The following is a 19,819-nucleotide window of genomic DNA, read 5'->3' as shown; positions in this document are numbered from 1 at the left end:
CGTGCGTGCCACCAGCGGTGGCATTCTGTGCTGTGAGTGGCCCTGGCAACCAGGATGCTCCATCTTGAGAGAAAGGCCCCGAGCCCAGAAAGACTCCCTGTTCCCAAGCTCCTAAGTCTTGGCCCTCGTGGGGCCCCCAGACTTTGCCTTGCTGGGGTATCTCTGCAGACACAGCCGCTTGGCACCTGCTTGTCCCATGGGGGTAACTATTCCAGGATGGAGGTCGGGTGACGGGACCTCAGGCTGGCCTGGGCCGGCTGGGGGCAGCCAGGGGCTGGAGGACGGGCGGTGTCTCCCCCAGGTGGGTCATGAGTTCGGGACCCTCTGGGGGCATGCATTAGCCAGGGAGACAGCGGACCCCAGTGCTGAAATGCAGGCACCCCACGAAAGTGAGGGGAGGTCAGACGAGACGCAGGGTGGGCACAAGCACGGAGGCCGTCAGGAAAGTAGCCTGCAGGACAGCGAGAGCACGAGGAATGGGCACGGAGGTTGGATTCTAGGAAAGATGGGCCTCCAGCGAGGCTCAGCCCCAGAAGGGCAGGGGGCAGGGTGGGGGCCAGGGGAAGACCTGTTCCCCCTGACCATCAGCTCCCCCAGGCTGGACTTGTCCTGCCCCTCTCTCTGGTCCCCACGTGCAGAGGCAGGAGAACTTCCACGAGGGTGGGAGCCCCCTAGACCCCCCTCGGTACCATGTGCCATGGAGAGCCCCAGCCTCAGCACACAGACTGGAAGCAGAATGTCAGGGTTTAGATCCCACTAGCTCCTGGGTGTCCTTGGACGGGTCCAACCACTCTGCCTTAGTTTCCTCACCTGTAAAATGGGGATATATTCGTACTTGGCTCTTGGGCTACTGTGAACATACTTGTAAACATGTCAGTAAATCAATGGAAGTCACCCTGCAGCTGAGCCCCACTGACAGCCCCATTCAGGGTCGCAGTCTGGTGCTGTGGAAGCCACAGGCACCCCTGGGCCACAGAAGGCATCCAGACCTCCCTGCTGGCACCAGCACCAGCCCTGGGCTCCGACCGCCCATCAGGTCTAAATGCGGGTCACAGGTACCAAGAGAAGGTTCGGAGGGCAAATGTGTGACGATGGCCTTTGGTGACTCAGCCCTCGGGGCTGCAGGGCCTTCCGGTTCCAGGAGTGTCCACTGGAGATATGTCTCAGGAGAGCCCCTCAAAGGCCCCTCACTGCTTCCGCTGCATCTCGGCAGGGACCAAGTGGGGGTACAGGCTACCCTGCCGCCGAGCAGATGGCAGCATCTCCCCAGCCCCCTGGGGAGGCGGCACCCCTTCAAGATGGGAAGGTGGGGTGAAGGGGACCACCTCGCTCTGCCCTCCAGCATCACAAATTTGTGCAGATAACATTAGAATCCCCCTGGTCCCCAGTGTGTTCTAGGAAGCCCTTGCAACGTGTATTGAGGGATGAGGTCAAAGGAGCTCTGTGTTGACAGGACCATGATGTCCCCCAGGAGGCCTTGGTGCCCCTCGCAGGCCCGGCACGTCCCCATCCTGGGTCCCCACTGCTATTGTGCAGACAGACAGGAGACTCGTGAACCTGTCTGCCATTGGAGCTGCTGCGTGGACCCCACCAGGGTGCCCGTGGTCCCCCCTCCATCAGGTCAAGGGCTAGCTGGGGCTGGCTCCTCCAAGAGCCTTGGGGTTCAGAATTTCCATCACAGGTGGCCACTTGGAGCCAAAAGCAACATTCCTGCAGGCCGGAGAGCCCCGTCCCTAGTCTCTCCACAAAGCAGCTCTGGATAAAAGTTCACTTGATGGAGTTAAGCTCAGACCTAAAGTACCATCTGGGCCCCGAGGGCCTGGTGGGCTGTCCCCTCCCCGTGGCTCCGAGCTCTCATCTCACAGCGGATGCCTCCCAATCCATGGCACTCAGGGACTCAGGCCCGCTGAGCGGGCATGGAGGCTCTCACACAGCAGGGCATGCCTGGTGCTTCATGACTTTAGGGGCCCCCTTTTCCATAAAAAGAATTTAAATAATTTAACAGATTTCCGTGAGTCTCAAAAGTATCATGTATTTCTGATATGAGAAAAAATTTTAAAACATTTTCTTTGACCTTAAAAGTTTGGGGTTTTCTTTTCCTTCTAATTTTAAAAGAAATTAAAACACCTTCATGAGCCCCTTTAAGGTAGCCGGGGCCCCAGGCACTGCAACCCCTGGCTCCAATTCCTGGGAGGGTCTGGAGCCCCACCGGTGGCCAGAACCTGGGAGTGGGCTCAGGGGCCGGGAGAGGGGATGAGTGTCCACTATAAACCACCAGGCACTCTGACCCACTGGTCTTGGTACCCCACCTGTGCAGACCCTCGGGGCTGCTGGAGAAGACGCTTGTGTTCCCACAGCCCTCGGGCCCCTAGCAAAAAATCCACTCAACTTGCCAACAGCAGGACGGAGTAAGCAGAACAGGCTGCGCGGGGGGCCATGTCCACGGAGTCCGGGGCGCCCGGTGGAAGAAGCCAGCTGTCCGAGGCTCCGTGCTCTGTGTGGGCAACTTCCCTCAGAATACTGTGCGAGTGGCTCCAGAGGTCAGAGAGCAGGGGCTCCAGACTACAGTGAAAGGCCCCTCCTGCGGGGGGCCTGGAGGGACAGGGTGGGGCCACATGCCTGGGCTGCAGGTCTCTGCTCGGGGGTGGGGGTGGGGTCCCTGTCTCTGGAGGCCTGACAGCACAGGCACACCTGCCGCCCACCCAGAGCACCTCCCCAGACACCACGGAGGCTCCTACAGCCACAGAAGTACAGCCACGCCACAGGGAGAGTGGGCCCAAGGGCCTGGGAAGTCAGGGGTAACCCGGGGCCTCCTTCCCGGATGCTCACACAGATGGAACACCAACAAAAAGAACAACAGCTGGTATGTGCCGAGGAGCACTCTATGTGCCGGGAAACGCGCTGAATGCTTTCAGCGTAACACGCCTTTCTGTCCTCCCTCCACCTGGGGCGTCGGCGCTCTTATTATCCCCATTTTAAAGATAAAGAAACTGAGGCCTGAAGTGACTGGAGCAGGACATGAAGTCAGGCAAGTGGCTCTGACTGAAGATGCTTTGCTGCCTCCCCTTGGGGTGCTCAGGGGCTGTGGTGGGGCGGGGGGGCAGCGGGGGGGCAGGGCGGGGGGGCGGGGGGCGCATTTCAGTTTCAACATGGCTGATGAGGCACAGGGAACACTTGGGGGGCCCGGTAGGCCTCGGAGGCACCCCACACTTCCTCCAGCCATCCCACTCCCCCCAGAAAGAGGCCCTGAATAACCGTCCTATGCTTCAAGTTGCAGCAAGCGTACCCCTTGGTATTTTTAACCCCAGGTTAAAAATAATTCAATGCCTACAATGTTCTGAGAAATAAAGTGCCGGGAAATATCACGGGAAGGAAGTGCCTCCTTCCTTCACCATGTTTCCTTGCAGGAATAAGAGGCAGTAAGAGCCCGTGTTGTTAGCAGACCCAGGCTCTTTCTCTGCAAGCTTGAGTCAGCTTCCAAAGAGCTGTGTCACCTGGGCAAGTCAGAAGCCGCTCTGGGCTTACTTTTCCGCAGGACAGAGTGGGAGGGGAAAACCTAGACAACTCCTAAGGGTTCCTAGACCTGCGAGTCTCTCAAGAAATGGAATGTCTGCACGCAACCTCATCATCACTGGTCTCTTCCGGGTCCGAGTAGCAAACTCCTCGTGGTCACCAGCATGGTTCAGCGCGGACGTGTGCGGCCTCTGTCTCAGGGGAAGGAGGCCTGTCCACCACCTCCCCTCCGGCCAGAGCAGCAGCTACTCTCCTGAAGCTGCTGGATGTGAGCAGACAAGAGCCTCTCCTGTCCTCCCAGAGAACGCCCTGATGGGGCGAGAAGAGAGGGCAGCCAGGAGGCCACGCGGCCGGGAGGTAGGAAGGCAGCGCCGTGCTGAGAGCTGGGACGGCCCATGGAGCGGAGACCTGTAGATGGCGGGGAGCCCCTGCAGACGGCCGCACCCTGTGTGCTGAGTCCCGCCCTGGGCACCAAGGTGGGAGGTTCTGGCGGGTCACCCAGGATGGGGGAACTGGAATGGCGGTGCCCAGAAGAGGACTCAGTCAGAGAAGAGTCCAGGACCTCTGGAGTCCTAAGAGTGTCTTTCATCCACCATGGCTCCTGGGCCACACCTGCCCACATCATGTCTCTGCTCTGTGGTGGTACAAACCCACACACACTTATCCGAGGGCTAAAGAAGATGCAGCCTGAATTACTCACACCTGGCTGATACTTCCAAAGTCTTGGGTAATCTCGGCCTCCACTTTCCTCAGGGCAGTGGGCACAGAAACGGGGTCCACAGGAGCAGCAGATGGGGAGCCCGGCTCTTGGGGCAGGCCCTCACGCTGGCCACCTGGCTCTCTGGCCTTGGTTTCCTCATCTGTGAAGTGGGTGCAGTGTGTTGGGTGAGATGAGGCCCAGCCATTATCTCTAATGGGAACGGCCTTTAGATGCATCTCTTGATGGACCAGTGGAAGGGTTTAGGGGGGCTCTGGGCTCCTGGCCTGGGGCTGGGCTGGGAGGCAGAAGAGACTCTGAGCCCTGGTGCCAACAGCCATCAACAGGTCCCGGCCTCCCCACCTCACCCAACTGCACAACCGGCTCCGGGCTGGCATGCCTGCCACCCACTCCCTGTGGCCCGATTCATGCCACCCCGAGCCTCCCGCCTGGGTCCCCACTTCCAGCAACAACGAGGAGCCCTGCCACATGGGCAGAGCTCTGACACCCTAGCATCTCCCTGGGCCCCGTGATACCCTGAGCACCGTGTTCCCGGGACCTCTCACGGCAGCAGGGAGACGGAGAGGGCAGGTGGGGAAACTGAGTCTGGGCAAGCTGAGTGAGGGCTGCGAGCAGGGCTCTGGAGTCAGACCTACCTGGTTCGACTCCCGGGCCTACCAGGTTGTCACTATATGTCTCTGATGCTCAAAACCCCGAGACACATATTTACCCTACAGGCTTGCTGCACAGAGGAAAAGTGCTCGTCCTGCACCAGGTAAGTGCTGGTTTATTCTAAAAAGATGGGGACTTCCCTGGTGGCACAGTGGTTAAGAATCTGCCTGCCAATGCAGGGGGACGTAGGATCACTCCCTGGTCCAGGAAGATTCCACATGCTGCAGAGCAACTAAGCCTCTGCGCCACAGCTACTGAAGCCCGCGCGCCTAGAGCCCGTGCTCCACAACAAGAGAAGCCGCCGCAATGAGAAGCCCATGCACCGCAATGAAGAGTAGCCCCCGCTCGCCACAACTACAGAAAGCCCGTGCACAGCAACGAAGACCCAATGCAGCCATAAATTAATTAATTAAAAATAATAATAAAATAAATTAAAAGATAGCTATTATTTTTATTATCACAGAGGACAAGAGGCCTGAGCCACCACTGGGTGGTCCATAGCAGAGCCAGGACCACAGTCCAGGTGCCCAGACCCTCACAGCTCAGTCCATCCATCTCTCAGCAGCAAAAGGAGGGCTGACAGCTTCCAGCATGACCCATCAAGGGCCGCTGTCCTAACCCAGTCCTTGCCTGATTCTCCCAGGCTTGGAGCTGCCGCACAGGACCTGTTCTGAAATAACTCAGGTTCCCAGTGGTCTTCAGTCAAATGGGGCCCTGGCCTGCTTCCTGCCTTCAGAAAGCCACTTCCGAAGTGGCAAAGAAGCTTTCCCTGCCCTTCTCGCCTCCCCTCCCTCAGCCTCACCAGCCCTGGGCTCACAGGACCTCCGGGAGACTGCTATGGGGGCTCTGGGACACACCAGCTGGTCCCACCACCGGCCCTGAGCTCACTCAGGCCGGCAGAGAGGAGCTGGGACACTAGGAGGCGCTCATGAGCTGCCATCCTGCCCTGGCAAGATCTGTCTGGGGCAGCCTCACTGGGGCTGGACAAGAGTTTATTTTAAACCATTTCAGGTGGAAACACGGATGGTTCGTTCGTCTTTACTGGCAGGTTCCAAAGAAGGTTAACTCCTTCTTCTCCCTCTTGGCCGACGCTGGCCAGAACAAAACAAGGAACATCTCAGACATGTCGCCTGGATCCTACCAGGCCCCAGTCACAGCCTCCGTGAGACCGATGAGGCCTGGGGGTGAAACACCCAGAAACGAGCAGAGGAACAGGCCTGAGCCCATTCGGCTGCAAGGCGGGGGCCCTGGGGCCAGAGCCAGTGGCAGCCCCGGACTCAGCCAGCCTCAGCCTACTCACCTGTAAAAGGGCCCAGGGGTTGGGGGGCACGGGGGCGTAGTCGGCAGAGCCACGCTCCTCGAGTTTTAAAGGCTTTTAAAGTAAAACTTCCACCCCAGCCCAGCGGAATTTGCAAGGAACCCCGATACAGACAAGGGAGCTGCTCGGGCTGAACCAGGGCAGGGTCTGGAAGCCCTGCTTGGTCCCCCTAATTCCCTGAGGGACCAGAGCAGAACTGGGGCTTGGGCCCCGGCCTATGGACAGACCCCGAGCCAGCCGTTCTCTCAGCCCTGGGCTCTGAGCTCCTCTGGCAGCAGGGAGCAGCTCCTCTTGGTGCCGGCCCCCCCGCCCAGCAGGACTTCACAGCAGGCACCCCTGGAAGCCAATGCGATTTAAAAATCTACTGGACTAACCTAGAACGCTCCAGAAACAAAAGGGCAGTACTCATAGGTAACGCTGCACACGGTGGAGGGTTCAGAGCACCGGCTATAGAGTAGACTCCTAGGGTTCAAAGACGGGCTCTCATCAGCTCTGTGACCTTAGGAGAGTTACTCAACCTCTCTGATATAATAGGTTAACCATCCCATATCATTGTTTTGAGGGTAAACGAATGGAACAATCTCTGATGAAGTAGGTCCTGTGTCTGTCACTGTCACAATTAGTGTTTTCCCAAAAAACTTAGGAAGGAAACACATCTACAGTGAGGAAGCTGAGGCACAGAGAGGTTTAGTAACCAGCCCACAGCCACACAGCTGAGCATACGGGGGCAGCAGGTCCCAGAGGCTCCAAGGACCAAGGCACACGAGACAATACCCAGATCTCGTGAACATCTTTATGTGGAACTATGTGCGAGTCCTGACTGCTACTTTCCACAGCCAGATCAGCGAGGTCTTCCCAGCACTGTGTGAGCCAGAGCCAGGCTACTGACAGAAGCCATGAGAGACATCTGCTCAGGAACCAAAGAGGAAGGGGACAGGGCTCCTCACAGCCTCACCTGCACCTGCCCAGCTCACCTGTATCTCACCTGTAATTCCTGTGGGATCTCACAGCACCCCGCAAGAGCAGCAGCATGTTTTTCACAGATGGGAATGGAGCACGGAGAGGTAATGTAGCCCATGCAGGGTCACACGCCGGCTAGGCGGTGGCTCAGAGATGTCATCCCCTGCCACAGACCCCAGAACCCAGGCCCTTCCCCCTCCCCCCGCCCAGGCCCCGCCCAGGTCGGGGCTGCTCAGGCTGAGCCCTGCACCCAGGCCTCCTCCCCACGCTGCTGCAGCTTCCCACGAGCCAGCACTGCCCACTCCCTGCCACCAGCTCTCTGCAATCTCACATACAGGAGGCTCCAAAAACTGAGAGAAAGGGTGACAGGGCTGAGGTGGAGGAAGAAATCCAGGCAGATCCAGCACCTGAGCTCCCAGCACCGGGGCAAAGACGGTGATGCCAATCTGAAACTCAGGGCCACGCAGCCTGCCCCACCCCCTCCGGCTCAGCACGCCCTGGGGCCTGGAGGGCAATCCTTACGCAGCAAGGGGCTCTGCTCCGGCGCCCAGCACCCCCGGGCTCTTACCCATCCCCACACTCTTGCCGCTCAGAGCCTGCCGTCCTGTGACCACACAAGATAGGACATCAACCGGGGCAGACGCTGTCCCTGCTGAGCAGGCGATCCCCAGAGTGCCACGTCCCCCTTCTGCCTGCACTCCACTCCTCACGGAGTCCTCCTTGGGCACCCCAAGTCCCCAGGACACACACTCCGTGCCCAGCGCTGGGCTGGGGACCCTCCAGGCCACTCAGTGCCCGCCGCACAGTGCTGAGCACACGAAGGTGCCTGCAAAGCTGAGCGCCTCCTGGGTGCCCTCTGGGTGGCAGGAGCAGACGGCCTGGCAAGGGTGGGATGCGTCTCCATGCATGTGGGGGGGGGGAGCAGCTGCCCCTCCTCCCCTCGCAGTAAGCCAACTGCGCCCTATTAAAAGAAAGGTCAACTTTGCTAATCCAGCATCTATCATCTCGGAGTGGCCGGCCCCATGACATGCCACGCTCTGCCCGGCTGCCACAAGGTCGTGAGCAGCAAGAAAAATCTCACGTGGTTGCACCTGCATGTTTCCCTCCCCCCATCCGACTACATAAATTTGTGAGCTCTGCCAACCATTCTGCCACAAAAGGGGAGGCTGGGAGCACATCTGGGAGAATGGGTTGGAAATCTGAGGACGTGGGCGTGAATTTTCAAAGCGGTGTCCTGAACGCCCCGGTTCATGATACCCTGTGATTCGACCCAGGAGTGCGGGCCTGGCCAAACCTGCCCCCAGGAATGCCCGGGCATCTGGAGGGTCAGGCCAGCAGCCTCAGTTCTCTGCGCTCTGCACACATGTGGTTTCACAGACCTACCTGCCTCCTGCACCTGTATATTCCTTCAGCTCCTCCTGCACCGAGGTGCTGAGGATACTTCCCTCAAGTCTCCATTTTACAGATGAGAAAACTGAGGCTCAACTGGTAGGTGGCAGAGCCAGGATTTGAGCCTGAGGTCCTCTGTCTTCGGAGCACACGATCGCCACAGGAGAACCAGTCCAGGTGATACTCTTACACCACGTAGCTAGGCTTTCATGGGGGCAAAGGGACAACCTTGACAGACATGCTGGCAACTGCCCCGGAACACCTTTACCCTGGGCACAGTGGGCGGCTGCTCCCACCCCTCTCACCCCCATGCAGGCAAGGCAAGCCTGGGCGAGTCAGCATCTTCCCCGGAAAACAGAAGACTTTCCCTGCCTACCTAGGAGGCTTGGGTGAGAACCACAGACATGAAAATGGTCTGGGAAGCTGAAAGGCCTCTCCCGATGGGGAAGACCACTGTTTCTCAGCTTAACAGACCGGAGTGTCCACCACATGCGAGGCACTGGGGCCGGGGTGTGGGGGGACAACGAAATTAGCAAAAACCCAGTCCTCTCACTCAAGGAACAGGAAGGGTGAGAGGAGGGAGACAGATCAGCCAGCAAGGTCTGGGGTCTTCCTCCCTTGCGGAAGGCAGCCCGGCGCCCTGGCATGGGAGGGGGCAGTGAGAGGGATGGCAGGCCAGCAGGGCCAGAGACTGGCCACATACAGGGGGACTGAGCAATTAGGAAAACAGAGAGAGAATAACGGAAGCAGTCTTCTCCCCGTTGGCGGACAAAGGTACAAATGTGCAAAGGCACAAGGCTGGGATGAGCCCTGTGGTGCTGGACCAGAATCAGAGGCATCGGTGTGAACCCATGGTTTTCTATGGGTACCGACAGGAACGGAGACACAGGGGGATGGACGTGTGAATTACACATGCATGTTTCCCACCTCTGTCCACAGAGAGGCTCTGAGAGAAGAGACATCCAGAGGCAAGAGAACATCTAGCGCCCTGGTCTTTCATTCTAAATATCACTTTCCACTCAAAGGAACGGGGTCTCCTTGGAGAAATGGCTGACTCCAGGGCTGATACAGAGACAGAACACGATGAGCCTGAAACATCTTTTGTGCCAGAAAGTAAGGAAGGGCTGGAGAATCGGTTGGGGCGGTGGGGGGGGGGGGGGCTGTTGTCAGAAGTACACAGATCCAGCTTCGAGAGGCTGCCACTGGCCACACCAGGGACCGTCTGAGCATCAAAATCGATTATGGTAGTAACAGATTATAACCCACTGAGTTAAATAGGAATCCATGAGTCTGCACTGGTATAAATGAGTAAGCAGGGAGAAGAAAACATTCTTCCCTACAGTGGAACATCAATAACAAATGTAAGAACAAATGATGGAATTACTTGGTAACCATCATAGAAATAATTAACTCAAGAAGCAGCAACAGACATTAAAACTAGTGGATGAAAGTACGATGAGGAATGCGATTTTTACTCAAAGTATCTCCCCACGAGCAGTTATTAATTACAAAGGGAAGAAAACCCATAACTTTATGTAACTCTATGGCAGCCACCATCTTAATCAAACCACGTTAACATCATCGTCATTTGGGGCAAACTGACACCGCAAGCCTCCTAATTTGCTGCACTGAGATGCACGCAGCATCACTTCTGTGATATTCTGGCCCTGAATGCGTAACCTGGGTCATTTCACAAGGAAGCATCAGACAAAATGACTGTCCTGAAATCTTCAAAATGCTGGGACTTCCCTGGCGGTCCAGTGGTTAAGACTCTGCGCTTCTACCGCAGCGGGCACGGGTTCGATCCCTGGTCGGGGACCTAGGATAGGATCCCGCATGCTGTGCAGCGAGGCCACACACACAAAAAAGAGACAGCAACACGGTCAACACGATGATAGTCGAGGCAAGGCCTTAGTGCCCCAGATCAGAGTCTAGAGACAGGACCATGGAGCTGCTTGCCCCCGGACTGGATCCCCCTGTCTATAGAGGAGTTAGTGGAATAACCGGCGAGACCTGGACCTGGGTCTGGCTCTGGGAGAAGGATACATGGAATCTGTCTTCTCTGGAAATCTCAAAAAGGGTTTGGAAATAAGAAGACTGTGGGAACTCAAGAGAGGGCCAGATAATTCCACCGGAGGCGAGGTGTGTTTGGGGTACAACAGAAACGGCGCTGGAGTGGGAACCCACAAAGACCCCAGACTGCCACAGGATCCCCTTGACCTTGAGACAGCCCCTCTGCCACTCTCAGCCACCCACACAGAGCCGGGGGTCCCCTAAGGCCCTTCTAGCTAGGAAGACCCTGGGAATTCCGTCATCAGAGAAGACCGTAAGGACAGCAGGATTCAGGCCAGCCAAGGATGGGGGTGTGGGGACGGACAGGAGGGGAGCCTGAGGGGCTGGGAGGCCCCGTCTCCCCAGTGCCCACAGGGGCGCTAGGAGGCCCCTGGCCAGGAACACTGGAAGTTCTCAGGCCCCCCTCCCCTGGGCCGGTGCCAGGGGAGCTGGAAAAGGAAAAAGACCCTGGAGAGGATGGTGGGGGGTGGCTCCACCTGCCTCGGGCCTGGGATCCCGCTGCCAGGAGGGTCTCGCCTCAGCTGCAGGAAACCCCCAGGCCCAGCACCTCCATGTTCTCCGTGAGGGGTGGCGGGGGGCAGGGAAGGGCTGGGGAGGCCTGGCTCCCGTGGGTGCAGGGGGCCTGGGTGTGAGTGTGCTTGAGTGTGCAGGTGTGAGCGGGTGTGCATCCCGGCCACGGCATCGAGGCGCCCTCTAGCGGCCCCAGCGGAAAGTGGCGTGAGGAAGAAGGGAAAATGAGCGCTGACCCTGAAGGATCTGGAAAGAGGCAGCAAAGCCAGGGGCGGAGACGATGGACAGGAGTAGGGACAGGAGGAAGGACACAGAGGGGAGAGTCTGGAGGAGAAAACAAGCCCTGTGCACGCTCCCCTGGCATCCTCCTCAGGGCACAGCGCGTCTTGGAGGCTGACCCCCTGCCCAACCCTCTCAGGTCTTCACCAGGCCCCTCCCTCCCCGGGTCAGAGGACGCTCCCAGATGACGAGGGGCAGGTGGGCTTGGACTGGACACATCCGGGCGGACCTGGGCCTGCAGCAAGGGGAGTCCTGAGTCCACTTTCTGAGCCCCTCTGTCCAGCGAGGGCTGACTCAGGCCCCTCTACCCGGACACACCCTCACCCACCACCCCCAGCCTGGGGCCCGCCGTCCGCGAGTCCAGACACGACGGCCCTGGACGCCCATCCCGTGCTGGGGCGGCTGGGATCCCGCCCTCGGGTGGCCACCCTTCCGCAAGTCCAAGTGCGTGCGTGCGTGTGCGTGCGTGCGTGTGTGCGTGTATGCGTGTGTGTGTGTAAGCCAGGGCATGGGACCTGAGCGTGTAGGGTTACGCCGTGGGGAGGAGGTCACAGACGGCTGCGTATGCGTGGTGGCCCAGAGAAGGTGCTGATTTCAGTTGCAGGGACCGGAGCCCTCACCCTGATCCCTTCCGGATGAAACACCTCAGAGGGTGTCCTTGCACCATGCAGGGAGGCGGGAGGGGCTGGAGCGCCCGCTTACAGGCCAGGGATGGGACTGCACTACAAGACACCTGTGTCCAGAGGCTCATGGTCCTGCGTGTGAGCGGGGAGCCCGGCTGGGCCTCGGGGGTCAGGGCAGAGCTGTGCGCGGGCTCAGGGGCCTCAGGGTACTTGGGTTGGTTTCTGTTCTTAAACGAACAGTGCTGTACTTTCAGGTGGTCTTTCTTCTAAAAAATTCCCCAAATTCACAAAACCATGGGGGTGTGGGTGGCACAAGTGTACTTTAAAAGATAACTGTTGTTCTGATGGGAGTGCTATACTTTCATCATACAATATTTAGGAGACACCCAATGATGCAAAGATATAACCAAATCCTGCGTAACAAGCAGCTGTCTTTCCTTCCCATCTCTGCTACTCATGCACCTATACACCTGCATCTACACTTGTGGTTTTAACCGCTGGGCTCCAGCTCTGATGCTAACAGCCCAGGACCTAGAGGGGGAAGTCAGGCTTGAACGGCAGGCCCAGCTGGAATAACCGAGTACAAGTGCCCCTGCCCTGCCTGGGCCACAGTTTCCGCAACTGCGAGTAGGAGGTGGCGACACTGACATTTCAGGGTCTGTCAATGGGGAAATGGCACCAGAGGTACAGAAACTACCTGGTGCCCACAAGTGCCCATTAAATGTCAGCAGACTCAGAATGGGTGTGCGGCTTTATTTAGCCCTGGCCTCTGGCCACTGCAGTGCCGTCTTCGGCCTCCCCAGCCGGAGGTCTGCCAGCCTCCCCGGGTCATCTCTAGTGACAAGGACTCACCCCTCTCCAGGCAACCCGTTCTATTTCGGGACAGCTCTGACGCACCTTCATGGGCAGCTTCCTCTGAGGTTAAATGAGGTTCCTTCCAGCACCTTCCAGTACCCCTTCCCCCACCCCACCCCCACACAGGAGGCGAGGGGAGGGCTCAGGGTTAGCTGGCTTTAACCGCAAAGCCAGCAAACATGTGACTGCTGGGGCTGCCACCTGTCACCCCCCGCAGCCAGGCCCTCGGGTGTGGTCACATGACCGACTTCGGGGCCAGACAAGCTCAAGTCACAGCTCATCCTCACGAGGCCCCTTTCCTCGAGCGGGGCTGAGTGCAGAGTGTCGTGAGAGAGAACAAGGACAGGAGGGACCCACTCGGTCCTGAGAGCCCCACGGCGGCCACTCTTGGTCGGTGAGACCCAGTGCGGGCTCGGAGCTCCCGCGAGACTGGGCTAACTGGGGGCAGCAGGGTGCAAGAGTGCTCAGGACACAGGACCTGGAGTCAGGCAGAGCTGCGTTCGAATCCCGACTCCCACACTGGTGGGCTGTGTGGCCTCGGGCAAGTTACTCTACCTCTCTGGGCTTCCATTTCCACACGTATAAAGTGGAGTGAGAAGAGGGGCAGCCTCCAGGGCGGTTGTGAGCTTTAGATAAGCTGAAGCAAGATGCATGTGAGCACCTGTCACAGGCTCTGGCATGTGAGACACCCTCTGGGAGGCACTGCCCTGTTCTCACGTCTTCCTCGCCAGCTTGTGGCCGAGCGGGGACCGCGACCCCGGCCTCCTTCTCGGGGTGTCACACGGTTGAGGAGCAAGTGCGAGCGGCAGGTCCAGAGCACACACCTCCCGAGGTTTGTTGAGGGGCTCCTGGAACGTACTAGCTGGGCTCAGGGGGACTGGAGAACCTGCTGGGCCTTCCTCCAACCCCGTCCGCCCCGTGAGCCGTCCAGGACCCCCCGAGTTACCTGCAGGTTCCTAGGAAGCAAGTTCCTCGGGCTAGGAGGCTGCTGACGGGGTCCTAACTGAGCCCCCCACAGGGCCTCATGGCCTCACTCTGCAGCCACCTCCTGGCCTCCACCTGGGACGCCCCCCTCAGCCTGGAGCCCCCCGCCTCAGCCGGCTGGTTTCTCCAAGCAGGGTGAGGAGTCCAGCAGGGCTGTATACAGTTTGGAAACCTTTCCCCTCTTGCCCTGGGCATGAAGCAGCCTTGGTCAGGGACCAAGAAGGATAATGAGAGTCAGGTACCAGAAAGTGCTACTAGTTCTGTCCCCCAGCGAGCAGCGAGCCAGAGGGCAGGGAAGCCAAACCAGTGCAGAGGAAGCGACTCAACCCAGGAAAGCGGTGGGTGGGAGGGGATGGGGAGACGGGTGGGTCTGGCCCTGCCGATCCCACCCTGACCCCCACTGACCCCACCACCGGTGCCTACCTCTGCCTGCCCAATGCCCTCCCACCCCAGGCCCCCAGGGGTCCCTCCTCAGTCTCCCACAGGGCCCAGGGTCTAGGCAGACTGAACCGCTGGGGGCTGGCATTGCCCCCCGCAAAGCCCTAGGATGCAGGGGATTTGGGAAGGATGGCTAAAGGGTTCAGAATGATGGAGTGGTATCTGCCCAACTGTGGTGACGGCTGCACAGCTCTGTGAACATTTGAAAAACGACTGAATTGTACAACATACGAGTTATTTCTCAATAAAGCAGTTAGCAAAAATCCCAAAAGAAGGCATATAGGCTCAAATCTGGGTGTGCCCCCCTTCACTGTGTGACCCCCAGTGAGCTAAGGGACCTCTCAAAGCCCAGGGGTGCCTCCCACAACCTCTACCCCCATGCAAGACCGAGGCTGCCTGCTGGGCTGACCGGCTGGCCCACCAACGTTCCACAATCGATTTCCCCGAAGATTGGTTCCCAGAGCCCTCCCCCAACTGGCAGCCAGGACTGGAGTCCGAGGGACCCAGGGGGGAGCCCCCACGCCCAGCATTAAGCCGTTCTCCCCAGCTGGGCGGGCTGCAGCCAGGCAGTAGCTGGTCACCTCCTGTTTCCCTGAAGCTACGTGGAGCCTCCTCCCCAGCTGGGAGCGTCTTCCAGAGGCCTGAGGCTCGGGAGTGTTCATCTACGCGGGCAGGAGCTCCCTCCTGGTGCACACGTGGCAATGCTCCTCGGCGGGACGCAGGGACGGGGGGCTACCACCCACAACCCCAGCCTGCAATAGCCTCACGGTGACAACGGTGACTGCTGAAAAATTAACACCCAGGATCACTCACTTCCCTCAAATACCACCTGGCACTAGAAGAAAAACCCATTTCCTTCCGAAGGGAAACCAGAGCCTCCTCTTAAGGAAACTCTTTGAAGTCACTGGCTGCAGAGTGACGAGAGACGGGGTCAAGGGCCACACTTTGGCGGCAGCTGTGTCACGAGTGCAGCCCTGTCGGGCTCTGGGTAGCTCCACTCCAGCGTCTGGTTCCACCATCACATTCTCTGTACCCCACATCCTTCAGCCTTGTGCAGCGTGCCGGGAACCTCAGACCCGCCAGCCCCGCTGTCCACGGGCACCCCAGCCCCAGCTGAGCTTCGGTGCGGGCGGAGCGACAGTCCCAGCCCAGGGACACCTGGAATCCAGGCCCACTCCCTCGTGAGTCCAAAACGGCAAACTGCTCGTCAGGAACATTCTGGGCTCAGAAAACATCTCCCACCTGTGAGTAAATAACAAATAAGAGGATACCCAAAGCAGGCTCCACGTAGCCGGATTATTTACACAGCACGACCAGCGTGGGCCTTGGGCAGTGACGCCTGCCACCGTGCTTGAGAACCAGGTGCCAGCTGTGCCTTGCAGCATGGAACGGAGGACAGGGTGACAGGGGAAGCGTTCAGGGTGTCCTCGCTCCACTTCTGGCATGTCTCCAGGAGGGGGGTCAGGTGGGGACACAAGCAGGTATGAAAGGACAGCGAGATGTCCCTACCGCTTCCTCCTCCACTGGGGACACGCAGGGCATCGGGCTCCTGAGAAGGACATCCCTCACCTGAATTTGCCAGAATGGGGGTACACAGGGCCTGGCCCCAGCCCCCATGGAAGATGAGGCCTGTCCTTAGGAGAGAAGGAGGGGGGCTATGGTGCCTGGGGGTGGGGACAGCAGTCCTCCCAGACGAGCCCCCCGTTATTCAGACACCGAGCCCTGCCTGTGCCCTGAAGTGAGCCTGGGACCGTGACTCCTGCAGCTCCTCAGAAGCTGAGCCCCAAGGGCTGGATGTTCCCAGTAGGAAAGCAGTGGCAAAAGCACCCACGTGGGGTAAGAGAAGGCTCCAGCCCAGCCTCTGCCTAACTTCGCTAGGTGGCCTTGGGCGAGGCTTTAGCCGTCTCAACGGGAAAGGCCTCTGGCAGCGGGGCAGCCAGCACCCTCTGGGTCTCCGGGACTCACTGTGACCGTGAGGATGTGCCAGCGATGGTCACAGGGCCCTTGGAGTCGGGATGGCATCTTGAGGAGACTGGAGGAACAGCAGCCTCCTGGCTTCAGGCTGGAAGGTTCTGCCAGCAGGCCCAGTGCGTCAGACATGCCAGGAAGGGGCAGGTGGGGAAAACGCCCGAAAGGCCTTTACCTGCCAGCCAGGTGAGGGCCACACCCTGGCTGGGCTGGACATTCACGTAGAGCAGGTATGAAAAGAAAACCTTGTATGGCTCTGTCTACAGCTCGGCTGCCCGGCTGCCCGGCTGGGCGGGGGTGTGTTTGCAAGCTGTCTGCCTCAGGAGCCTCTCTGGCTCCAAACACTGGGGTTGCTGGAAGGCATCCAGCCTCCTTCCTGCAAGGGGCCTGAGCCTCCCGCTGGTCCTGGTGGGGCAGGCCCTGTGAAGCCCTCCTTCCAAAGCTCAGGGACCGCTGTAACCTCTCCCCACTCTGAGACTTCACACTTTTCTCTTTGGGCCATTTTCTGATAAAAGTAGAAAGAAGTGGGCAGTAGAGTAGAAAGTAGAAAAGTAGAAAGTAGAAAGTGGTGGTGCAGTGGTTGAGAATCCGCCTGCCAATGCAGGGGACACGGGTTCGAACCCTGGTCCGGGAAGATCCCCCATGCCACAGAGCAACTAAGCCCGTGCGCCACAACTACTGAGCCTGCGCTCTAGAGCCTGCGAGCCACAACTACTAAGCCTGCGTGCCTAGAGCCCGTGCTACGCAATGAGAGAAGCCATTGCAATGAGAAGCCTGCGCACTGTAACCAAGAGCAGCCCCCGCTCACCACAACTAGTGAAAGGCCGCACGCAGCAAAGAAGACCCAACGCAGACAAAAATAAATAAATTAAAAAAGAAAAAATAGAAAGAAGTGAGGGGAATGAAGATATGGAAGGTCACAGGGAGATCTCACAGCCATGGGAAAGTCCAAATCCCACACCCCCAGCAATGCCGTGGCCTCAGACAACCTCACGTGTGTGTGTGTGTGTGTGTGTGTGTGTGTGCGCGCACGCACAACTAGAAGACGCTGGCCTGAGGGGCACCTGCAGCGGGGCTGTCCAGAGGCCCTACACGGCCCCCTCCAGCCTCCCTCCCTTTCCCGTGCCAGGACGGGCAGGACATCCCGGTTTCACTTGCCTCAGCCTCCCCATCCGGCCCTTGGCCTCAAGCCAGTGGAAAAGCCATGTGGCCAGGTATGAGCGCCAAGCTCCCTCACCGCATGGCTCTCTGCCACCCGTGCCCAGTGACAAGGTCATCCTCCACCCGCCTCACTCCTCCAATTCAGTCAAGGCTGGACCAAGGCCACCAACAGGGGACACGGTGCACAGGGCTGATGCCCTGCTGACCCATCCAGTGCCCCTTGGCTCCTGTGAGGCCACTCAGGGCCACTCAGAGGGAGGCCCAGCACAGTAAGGACGCAGACCCTGCCCCTGCCCGGCTCACGTCTGGTGCAGACATGGGCCACAGTGAGCTTCAAACCTAGTGCCGCCGGCTCACAGAGGTGGCCAGAGGGGTGGAGAGCTACGGGGGCAGGCAGGGCAGCCCCAGAGGGAGGAGCTAGGTGCTGCCGGGTGACGCTGGCCCAGTCACCAGGGTACCAAAGTGCCAAGGCTGCTCACTGGCCCCAAGCCGGCTACGTCTACAGAGAGGCCCGTGCAAGGTGCCATGGAGATCTCATGCACCGAGACTGCCATCTGCAGGGAGCAGGGGGCGGTGCAGGGGCCCCGCTGCCCACCAGAAATGCACTAAGCGCCGATGGATGCGAGCCGTGGAGGCAAGCTAGGACCTTCTAGTGGCCACGTGAACAAAAACAAGAACAAGCAGGTGAAATTAACACACGGCATCAGGATTGCAACACGCAGTCAGTGTGAGATATCACGAATGAGTCTGTCACATTCTTCTTCTCCCACTAAGTCTGAACTCTTGTGTATGTGCACTTTTAACACGTCTCAATCTGGAACAGCCACATTTCAAGTGCTCCCCAGGCACCTGCGGCTCGTGGCTTCCGCACTAGACAGTGAGGCTCTAGAGATCGGCCAAGGGGCAGAGAGGTCCTCTGCCTGCTTTGACGGCACGGAGCCCAGCCTCCTGTCCCGCCACGCGGCCTCCCCCTCGGGTGGCTCCATCACCACCTAACCTGCACTGAGGCTCTTCTCCCTCCACCCTGCCTGCTAACAAAGGCAGATTTACAACCTCACAACATACAAATCAAAAGGTCTGAAATCTTAAATACCTCCACGAAAAGAGACGCTAAGCCCCACCCTCTCCACGCAGAGCCAGGTGGGGCTGCACCAGGAAGCAACAGATGTCACCAACAGCACCGGCATCACGTCCCCGTTGCTGAGGGCTCCCTGTGCACCACGCGCTAAACAGTACTTACCTACAGAATTTCCTCAGCAATTTAAAATGATGAAGAACGGTCATGGGCAGATGCCACAAAACATTGTTCAAGAAAAGGGCAGGTTGTGAAATAATATAATACCGTTTTTATAAAGAGAAAAAACCAAAGTATTATCCTTATATTATCTACACAGAGAAGGCAGTCTGGAATGATCTGGCCAGCTGCTGATGGGGTTTGTCTCTCTGGGAGACGGGGTGATGGGGGACTCAGAAAAGTGCCAACCCCGGTGGTGTGCGGTAGGACACAGCCACCTGCACGCCCACCTGCCCATTCGAGGGCTTCCCGACTGTGTGTGCGGACCTTCCTCAGTGACCCAGCGGCCTAGTGGCACGCTTGGGGCCTGGGGCAGGGGCAGTACCTTCTCAGTTTATAGGGCCATGGCTTAGGCTGGGCCAGAAAGACCCCAGCTGTGGCTACATTTAATCGAGACAGACATGTTTCTCTCCCTAAGAAACCAGAAGAAGCAGCCCAGCGCAAAAAGCTACATGGCTCTCACTCTTCACTTCTGCCTCACCACCGTGCTCTCAGTTACGGAGGTGCCACTCCTGTGCTCATGGGTCAAAGGTGCTCACTGAGCTAGGCTGGCTACTGACGGGGCGGCACCAGGGGCCGGGCGGCACCGCGCAGCAGAGCATCAACCACAGGGCGCCAAGTCCCACTGCTCAGCAGGTTCGGGGGAAGCGGGCGCTGGGGACCTCGGGCTTCCAGGCTGGCCTCTGGGAGAGAATGCTGATGTGGTTTCGAGTGGGGTCTCCCTCACTCCCTTAGGCCAGAGAGAGCCTAGGAAACCCAGGAAACCCTTGTTTGAGGACCTGGGGAAGAAAGGAGGTCCATATTTCAGGTGTGCTGGGGGCTTCAAGGTGGCCTCTGGCACCCTGGGAGGTCCAAGAGGTGGGTGGAAGGGACTTTCTGGCCCCGGACCTTAGGAGTACTGAGACTTTCTCACTCACCTTGTGTCCACCTACGTGACCCAAACCCAAAGGCCGCGTGTGTCTCTCACACAGGAGCGGGCCTCGGAGGGAGGGTCAGGCCCTCTAATCTATTCCTCTGACCCCGTCTAAGCAGACCACCCAGGACTGATGTAATCCATCCCTCCCCCGACATCCAGACACCCCAGG

General features: G+C 58.8%; 1 protein-coding gene across 1 annotated transcript in view; it reads right to left on the bottom strand.

Moving 5' to 3' along the window:
* The window catches only part of LHPP (phospholysine phosphohistidine inorganic pyrophosphate phosphatase), a 134,937-nt gene that overhangs the window by 67,393 nt on the left and 47,725 nt on the right, over nucleotides 1-19,819 (bottom strand). The gene's annotated exons all lie outside the window — the stretch shown is intronic.

This window comes from Monodon monoceros, unplaced genomic scaffold, assembly GCF_005190385.1.
Source record: "Monodon monoceros isolate NGI ecotype Baffin Bay Population unplaced genomic scaffold, NGI_Narwhal_1 Super_Scaffold_4, whole genome shotgun sequence".
NCBI lineage: Eukaryota > Metazoa > Chordata > Mammalia > Artiodactyla > Monodontidae > Monodon > Monodon monoceros.
This window is presented reverse-complemented; position numbering and strand designations above follow the sequence as displayed.